General features: G+C 45.7%; 1 pseudogene; it reads right to left on the bottom strand.

Moving 5' to 3' along the window:
* Positions 1-456: 456 nt before the first annotated feature.
* LOC102494931 (ATP synthase subunit beta, mitochondrial pseudogene) lies at positions 457-2,197 on the bottom strand (annotated as a pseudogene).
* Between the last annotated feature and the right edge of the window lie 7,715 nt (positions 2,198-9,912).

Below are 9,912 nucleotides of genomic sequence, written 5' to 3'. Positions count from 1 at the left end.
CCACGGAAGGTCTTCTGATAGGAGGCCTCTTGACATTTAATGATGTCAAACGTTTTTAGACCCCACAGAAATCATGAGCTTCTAAAGTGATTGGACTCCTTTGAGGGCAGGAAGTCAGGCGTAGATGGCGCCAGGGTTAATATGGATTCCGAGCTGTCTTTACTTCTGAACTTGATGTCAGAGCTTCTGTAATGAGGGTAAGAGCTGACACTCCTGATTCACTTAGGTAGGGAGACTGTTCTGAGCATTTCATATGCATTAACAACCTCACGAGATGGTCATTGCTATTTCCCAGTCTCACGGTTGAGGAATTTAAGGCACAACAGGTCAAGAACTCTGCTAAGCTTACACAGCTCACAAGGAGCTCTGGACCTAGAGTCTGTCCTTTTTTATGTTACATTTTCTTTTATCAGAAAAAACTTCCATGTGTTTTGTTTTGTTTTGTTTTGTTGTTGTTGAGGGATGTACATTTTATTGGAAACCTTAAAAACTCTTCAGATATAACAATGTCTTCAATCAAGGCTCTTGTGTGGCCTACACAGAAAAACAAGCTTTTTGGATTAAGGGAAAAGAGGGGAACAGCAAAGAAGGCGTGTGCTTAGTTTGCCTAAAAGACATCTTTTCAGCCAGCTTCTTAGCCTTGATCACAGCATCTTCCATGGGTTCCACTTATAGAAGGCCTGTTCTGGGAGATGGTCATATTCTCCTGCCACAATTTGCTGAATCCTTTGATGGTCTCCTTCAGAGGTACCAGCTTCCCCATATATCCTGTGAAGGCCTCAGCAATCTGGAATGGCTGAGACAAGAAACGCTGTATTTTCCGTGCACGGGACACAGTTAACTTGTCTTCCTCAGAAAGTTCATCCATACCCAAGATGGCAACGATCTGAAGGATCTGTTGCACCCCACGAGCAAGATCATAATGCTAACTGCCAACAATGTTGGGATCCATGGTCGAGACGTAGAGTCTAGAGGATCCACAGCTGGATGGATGCCCAACCTAGCGATAGCATAGACCAACAACACAGTAGTAGCATCTAAATGGGCAAAGGTGGTGGTGGGAGCAGGGTCAGTCAAGTCGTCAGCAGGTACACAGGGAGCCTGCACAGAGCTGTAGAACCCTTCTCGACGGTGCTGATTCTTTATTGCATAGTACCCATGTCAGTGGCCGGGGTAGGTTGATAGCCTACAGCAGAATGGTTTTTGCCCAATAAAGCAGACAGCTCTGAGCCAGCCTGGGTGAAACACAGGATGTTATCAATAAACAACAGCACATCTTGACCTTCTTGGTCTCTCAAGTATTCAGCCAGTCAGTCCAGTCGAAGCTACCCAGGCATGAGCAGCAGGTGGTTCATTCATCTGACCGTACACCAGCGCTACCTTAGAGGTAGCATCCTTTAAGTTGATAACACGAGACTCAATCATTTCATGGTTTAAGTCATTGGCCTCTCAGGTCCTCTCACCAGCACAAGCAAACACCGTGGACTTTGGCAACATGGTTGATGAACTCCATGATCTGTAGGGTCTTATCGGTTCCAGCACCATCAAAGAGCCCAATTTTGCCACCCTTGGCATGGGGAGCAAACAGATCCACAACCTGATACCAGTAACCAGAATTTCCTGCTCAACACTCACCTCCATGAATTCAGGAGCCTCAGCACGAATAGGACCAAATTGTTTGGTTCTGATGGGACGTCTCTCACCAATAGGTTCTCAAGGACATTCATGATTCTACCAAGGTCTCAGGACCAACGGGAATTTTGATTGGTGCACCAGAATCCAGAACTTTTTGGCCTCTAATGAAGCCTTCTGTACCATCCATAGCAATAGTCCTTACTGTGCTCTTGCCTAAATGCTGGGCCTCCTCCAAAGCCAGCCTGGTTTCCCTGCCTCGCCCTTCCAGGACATTTAGGATGGGTGGTAGACCCTCATCAAACCGGACATCTACCACTGCACCAACGACTGCTACAATGCGCCCAGTGGTAACGCCTGCCTCCCGGGATGGTGATGTTTGTGCAGCATAGTCCCTGGAAGGCTGGACCACTTCCAGGTGGCCCGTAGTGAGAGCTGGTCCTGAGATAGTGACGTTGAAGGCCTGAGTCCCCCACTAGGCCCTAGAGGCCAAGACAACAGCCTCATGACCCACAAGGTTCAACATGGCGGAGTCCGGGTGGAGCCCATGCATAGTTTCCGACATCTGTAACAGATAACGATTTTAGGTTACTAATGTATTCCACTATTAACAAGCAAATTCTTTTTTTTCTTTTCTGAAAAGTTTTCACTATAGGATATATGCACTCACCAGAGACACAGAAAGACAGAGAGAGAGAAAGGGAGAAGTCACTCTCCTCCCCAGGAGAATGGCCATACCACAGCGACGCTGCCACACAGGCAAGGAGATGAGGGAAACAAACACATCCCTTGAAAGCCTGCTTAGAAGCTACGCTATTTGGTGAGGCAAGTGACTTAGAACTGATAGAAAGACAGACTTCAATGAAGAGGGCGTGGAGAGTTCCCAGCTGTGTGCCAGAGTTTGCCTCCAGTTCTCTTTAACCACCAAAGGCTTGGTTAGAGGCCACAAAGTTCTGGATTCTGGTGCACCAGTCAAGATTCCTGTTGGTCCTGAGGCCTTGGTAGAATCATGAATGTCCTTGAGAACCTATTGATGAGAGACGTCCCATCAGAACCAGACAATTTGCTCCTTTTCGTGCTGAGGCTCCTGAATTCATGGAGGTGAGTGTTGAGCAGGAAATTCTGGTGACTGATATCAGGTCTGTTAGCTCCCTATGCCAAGGGTGGCAAAATTGGGCTCTTTGGTGGTGCTGGAGCTGATAAGGCACTACACATCACCCTCTTTCCACGGCAGCACGTGGCCTCATTTTGTGTCTATGGGTTTAGCAAATTCAACTGGGGTCTGACCACTGCCCAGAAGGGTGGCCTCAGGGCGAGGAAAAAATGGAGACCATGAATGCTGCTCTAGTGAGGAAGACTGGCCTCACTGGGTGTGCCAGAGGGGCAGGGAGCATAGGTCAAACCAATGTAATGGCTTTGACCATAGACGCATTGAAGAAATGGAAAATAATATTTAAGTTACCCCCGCAGGAAACTCAACCACAAGACTGAATGTAGCAACAACTTGTCCTACCATCGCCGTCCAAGGGGTTATCCTGAAGCAAGCTGAGACTGGCTGCACCAGCGGTAACCTGCCTTCACTGGGGGAGCGTCTATGGTCCCGCCTGGACACGAAGGTCGGGTTCTGGTGGGTGCTAGCACTGCAGAAGGGCCAGCTTTCTCTGAGGCATGCATTCACGTCTCCATGAAGGAAAAATGACATCATAGAGAATTGGAACCTTTCAAGGAGTCATGTAAATGAGCTTAGGTTATTAAACTGACTTGTCGAGGCCAACGAAGCACTTTCCGGGGTACAGAAGGATAAACCTTTCCCTCCTGAACACCTCCTCCTCCTCCTCCCCTCCTCCATCCCAGGCACCTTAGTCCTTAACCTGCATGATCCAAGTTTCTCTGGACACCCTCTCTATCTTCCCGAGAGCACAGAAGGGTCTGTGTTTACCAGTTATTTTCCTTTCTTTTCATCCCAAAACAATTGGCTCAGTTCTTAGAAAAGAGCTGTTTGGGAGGCAGGGAGTTAAGGTTGGTGTAGAGGTGGTGAGAGGTGAGTGGAGGCAGGCAGGGGAGGCGAATGAATCACCAGAGCTACCTGTGGAAGCCGGCACCCAGTGTGGACTTGGGTTTTTTTGACTCAAGCCTCTGTAAGTCTTCTGGTGCATTCCAGGCTTACAGAAATCATTTTTAAAAAGAAAAAACACACACATTTTTTTATATTACATTTAATCACATGTATCTTTTTTTTTTTTTTTTTGAGAGGTTTTTGCTACAGGGCGCGTGCGCTCGCCAGACAGACAGAGACAGAGAGACAGAAAGTGAGAAATCACCCCCCAGAGGGGATGGTCACGCCGCAATCCCTTCTCCTCCATTCTCCTCTTGGGATCTTGGGCACGCACGCACACGCGCCCGGCGTGAGTTTTAAGCCACCGGGTCCGGGACGCGAGCCACAGTCGACTACGTGGGAATCCAGCGACATAGCCATTACGCTAACTGCTGGTTCCCTACTCACATGTATCTTTACAGTGTATAACATTTCTTTTTCCAGCACGATTACTGTGCACATCAGTCAAGACAAAGACATTACCACCTATATCATCAGCAGCCAATAACTTTCCACTTTTTCAGATTATTTCTTTATTATCCTTTTAAAAAAGCATTCAATCACTAATAATTTTAAAAAGAAAAACAGAGAGAGTTAAGACAATGCTTCGTCTACGGGGCCCTGGAGTAGACCGCCTCAGGGTCGCCATCGTTTGGGGCTGAGGAGAGAAGGGGCTTCATAAACAGAATGTTCATGGCCTTGTTTAGTGCATGAAGTTAATAAAAAGGAACGTCCTCACCTCTACCTGAAGCAGAAATACCCAGAAGCAGCGCCTCTGCCTTCTTCCCTGGCCACCCCTGGACCGTGAATTGCTGCTAGCCCAGGCCCCACCAATGGTACTGGCACTGGAATGGTCACGGGCAAACTCGTCCACACAGACATTTGGTGACAGAACTGGAGACCCTGGATTGTCCAAGCCTAGCAGGTGTTGTTTTTAGGGGGGCCCATCATCCGCACACAGACTGGCCCTCCCAGCCATGAAACCCATCCAGGGACTGGATCTCCATCCCTCCCGACAGAGCCAAAGGGCATACTTATGCTTTCGGAATCCCCATGGGCACCCTGGGGACCCATGCTGGCCGCATTGCGTGTGGGTTCGCTTCATCCTCATGAGAAACGTGGGGCCGGCTTGGCCACGGTGAATACCATGTCCTTTCAAGGGAGCCTCATGCTTGAAAGAGACAGTAGGTGTTAAACATCCCTTTTCTTTTTTCTTTTTTTTAGAGGTTTTTGCCTTAGGATGCATGTGTGATTGGAGAGAGAGTGACAGAGACAGAGACAGCATGAGAAAAAAATGAGAAATTTCTGCTCCTCCCCCCGAGGGGATAGCCAAACCATACTCCCTTCTCCTCTATTCTCCTCCTGAGATTTTGGGTACTCATGCACATGCGCCTAGTGTGAGCTTCGAGCCACCAGGTCTGGGACTCAACCACGGCTGACCATGTGGCAGTCCAGTGACATGACTCCTATACCATCTGCTGGCTCCACATCCCCTTTCTTTCAAAGGGAAGAGACCTGGAGTTCTGGACATCTAATTCTAGGTCCGTGTTGCCTCTCCTCCTCCCAGGAGCGTTTAGTGCATTTGCAAGGCAGCTGCACACACAGAGCTCCGTCACATGCATGTTCCTGTCTTTCAACTTCTTTATATTTCTCTGGAGGGAAGATGTCCATGCTGATGTCATCGGATGTCACATCTGTGTCTATAAAAAGGAGTTAGATTGGAGCTAGACACAGAAATCAGCCATCTCTAAGTTAAGGCAAGTCAGCTGAGGGAGAAGCATCCCATTAGCAGCATTTGGCTGAAAGGACAAATTCTCAGTTATTGTTAATTTCCCACTTGGTGCAAAGACCCTGCTTTTCCCAAGGAAGACAATGGCAACTATTTCCTGGGCTAACTAGCCCCTTCCTCGCCTTCCAAACAATTCCCCAGCTCGTCTCCTGGTGGAGATGTACCTCCTCCCGCTGGCTTTTACGTAGGCCAGTAAAAATGTAGACAAGATTGGGAAATAAAGGATTCTGCTTCCCAGCGATGCAATTAAGGTCATGAAGGAGACTCCATTTGATTATGGAGTTGGACGCTGGCATGATCATCCCCCGCGTGCTTTCTACGGGTCACTTGCCAATCACAAACCCCAGATCACACTCATCACAGAAACAAGGGGCCCTTTTGCTCAAAAGTAAAATGTGTATTTTGGAAGAGCTGACAGTGCTCAGGTCTGTGGTTCACCCCTCGTAATGTGGAGTTAGGTGACTGTGCTTGTTGCCCTGGCATCCTTTATAGAGCGAAAGAAAAGGGAAGTCATTGCCAAAGATGTTGATTCCAGCCAACTAGCTACACTTCCACGCAGTCGAGCTTAGGGATATGCTGCCGTAATTGCACAGAAAGAGCACGCTCCACCAGGTCAGTTTCCTGAGCTGGAGGTATGAGCGTGAACTTAAGTGCAGCCCAGTTTTCAAAGTATAATCATATACATTCTTTAAAATTTAAAAATATTTACAGGTTCAGCTGCAGTGGCACAAGCAGGAGAGTGCCATAACAGCACCACATGGCAGTCCCGGGTTCAGTCTCCAACTCTCCCAAACAGCCCAGTTACAGTGGTGAACGCCTGTGGTCCTCGCTAACTGGGAGGCTGGGGCAGGTCAATTGTACTAGAGTGAGATCTGGTCCAAAGTAGCTCTCTCTCTCCTTCTTTCATAAAAAATATAGGGACCAGCAGTTAGCGTAATGGCTATGTCACTGAACTCCCATGTAGTCGACCATGGTTCAAGTCCCGGACCCGGTGGCTAAAACTCATACCAGGCATGTGTGCATGCATGCCCAAGATCCCAAGAGGAGAATGGAGGAGAAGGGATTGTGGTGTGACCATCCCCCCTGGGGGGTGATTTCTCACTTTCTGTCTCTCTGTCTCTGTCTTTCTGGAAAGCGCATGTGCCTTACGGCAAAAACCTCTATAAATATATATATATATATAAATTGTGTGTGTGTGCGTGTGCGTGTTACCAACGACCTAGCTCTATGATAGCTTAATATGTTGCCAGATTCGCTTCATATTTCTAAAGTTAATAAAAGATCACAACCACATTTGGACCATCCGTGTGCCTCTCTTCCCAACGGTAAGCACCAGTGCGAAGGGCGTGTTGTTCCTAGGTATGCCTTTGTACTAGTGCCACGTAGACATACCACAGGCGAATCTATGGGTAAAGAATTTACATAGCGTTGTTCTGCATGCTTTAAACTTTATGTAAATGTATGGTGTACTGTATTTTACTCTGTAACGTAGCATTTGAAAGACTTGATATAAATAGCTCTAGCCCTTTCCGTTTTAATTACCAGATAACCTTATACATAGATCGTAAATATTTGTTAGTACTCTTCTGAAAGGACGGTTAGGCTATTCCTGTTTTGTTTTTAGAAACAGTACCATAATAAGTGTTCTGTGTTCTCTTATACGTGTGATTTTTTTTTTCTCTAGAGTACATATGTAGAAAAGGAATTTAGTAGGCTCTCAGGAAGAGCATCTTCAACTTACTAGATATTACCAGATTGTTTTCCATGGTGGCTATACTAACTAATAGTATAGGAAAACTATGAATTTCCACACACGTCATATGAAAGTTCTTAATTCTCTGCAATGTTGTCAACACTTAAGTATTGTCAGATTTTTACATTTGTGCCAATATGATAGGTATATAACGGTGCATCTCATTGAGCGTGAAATGTTCATTGACCATAAAAACTTCTTTTTTATTTCTTTTTTTAGTTTTTCTCCATAGGGTGCATGTGCTCCCGGAGAGATAGAGAAAGACAGTAAGAGAGAAAGTGAGAAGTCACCCCCCTATGGGGGATGGCCAGGCTACCAGGTTTAGGATTTGAACCTCAATCGGCCAGGAGGAAGTCCAGCCCCTTAACCACCACACTACCTGCTGGCCCCACACAAACTTCTTTTTCTGTCTCTTTGCTTTGTCTATTGTTTGTACTAAGCTATCGCTTTCTTATTAATTTGCTATTAGTGTGGATACTAGGCCTTTTTCATGCTATATTGTAAGCGCCTTCTTCTAGCTATAGATTCTTCTATAACTCTGTTCATATGGTATTTTTGTTTTAAAATGTAATCTTAAGGTAGTTATATTTATCAATGCTACTGTGTGTTTTTTGTGTTCTGTGTCTTTTTAACAAAGTCTTTTCTTCTCTAGGGCTATAATGATGTTCTATATTTTCTTCTCGAGGTTTAGTTTTCATTTTCATTTTGTATAGGTAAGGAATATCCACTTCTGTCTTCATTTTTATACAATAACATTAGTCCAGCACCATTTTTTAAATCACCCACCTGCTGCTTGTTGTGCTAGGCCATCTCCATACATGTACCTGGTAGAAGCCTCCTGGATTTGTTTCATCTCTTCACATCTGGTAGGACCCTCCTACGCTCTCTCTCTCTCTCTCTCTCGCTGTATTCAGCATTGTTTTCATTGTTCTCGAGTCTCCATTTTTCCATATGGATTTTTAAATCGTAGTGTCCAATTCTATAAAACCACGCTGGCCTTTTAGTTGAATTGCATTGACCTATAGATGAATTCGTAGAGAACTATCATCTTTTTGATAACTGAGTATCCTTCTTCACCTTGTAATCTTCACTTGATAGGTCTGCTCTTTCCGGCACTACCGTTTTTAAAGTTCTTCAAAACATGAGATTGACTCCTAGGTACTTTGTTGTCCTTGTTGCTATTGGCAATGAGATGATGAGCTTTTCTTCTATGACGTTTCCCGGCTGATGACATGTAAGGATGTTAACGACATTGATACTTGATCAACTTATAACCTTTATCAATTCCCTATTCTAATCATTGATAAGCAAATCCCTGTCTAGGGAGTGATATTGTCTGCAAATAAAGACTGTTTTATCTTTTCCTTTCCGATATATTTTTTCTTTTTTTTGGAGAGGTTTTTTTTCACTATAGGGCACGTGCGCTCACCAGGAAGACAGAGAGAGACAGAGAGACAGAAAGTGAGAAATCACCCCCCAGGGAGGATGGCCACGCTGCAATCCTTCTCCTCCGTTCTCCTCCCGGGATCTTGGGCATGCACGCACACGTGCCCGGTCTGAGTTTTAAGCCACCGGGTCCGAGACGCGAACCGCAGTCGACTACATGGGAGTCCAGCGACATAGCCATTATGCTAACTGCTGGTCCCTCCTTTCCAAATTTTGTGCCTCATTTCTTTTTTCTGGCCTGGCTGCATTATACAATGACTGATATACTTTTAAATAGTCATGAAAGAGATCCTTCTATTATTTCTGATATTAATAGGAATGGTAGTTCCAGAACCAGGTCACACAGTGACTGTCAAAGCCTCCTGTCTCTCAGTGACACTGGGGTAGAGTAGAATAATTACTAAGCTACGGGCAGATTGACTTAGGCCTTGCTCATGAGGCTGAATATCCTGCAGCGTTTCACGTTCCCAGGTGGTCAGCAAACCTTTCCTATCCCTTTTGGGGAAAGGGGCACAGAAGACCTATCTAGTTCGGTCACCTAGCTCAGTTACGGTTCCCACCTGACACAGAACCTTTCCAGCACTTCGCTCCGTAGGTGCAGGATGACGAGGTCTAGCGGTGCCTACTGCCCGCAGCAAACCGCAGCCGCGTATGGTGTGTGACTTCTGTTCCTGTCTCCATCGTGGGAGATGTTTTTTCTAGAGCACATACTTTGAAATGGAATAAACCAGCTTTGTAGGATACCTTCAACCTTACTGGATATAATCACAGACAAGATGATCTTACTTTTAAAATCTGGCTAATTTTAATTTTTGCTTCAAGTATTCTATCTTGTCACCGTTTGTCTTGCAGTGGCGTCTGAAGCAATATACGAATGTTCGGAGACATTTGACCAGAAGTGTCATCGGTTCTATTTTAAAAGTCCTTTTCTAGGAGAGGCTAGAGGGGGATGCAGTGTAAAATGGGCTGCTTTCCAAGGCTGGTCCACATGGGAAGGTTCTGGGTTCACGTCCAGAGACCTCCCTGAGTGTGTGCCCATGAGACTGGGGTGGCCTTCCGCATCGAGATGCTTTGGGGAGTGTCGTCGCTCTCTTTCTTCTCTCCCTCACGAGTGGTAGAAATAAATAAATAAAAATTAAAGCTTTTTTTATTTTAAAATTATTTATTTTTATTCATTCACCGTACATCATTACAGCA

This window comes from Tupaia chinensis, unplaced genomic scaffold (genome assembly GCF_000334495.1).
Source record: "Tupaia chinensis unplaced genomic scaffold, TupChi_1.0 Scaffold149028_1, whole genome shotgun sequence".
NCBI lineage: Eukaryota > Metazoa > Chordata > Mammalia > Scandentia > Tupaiidae > Tupaia > Tupaia belangeri.
This window is presented reverse-complemented; position numbering and strand designations above follow the sequence as displayed.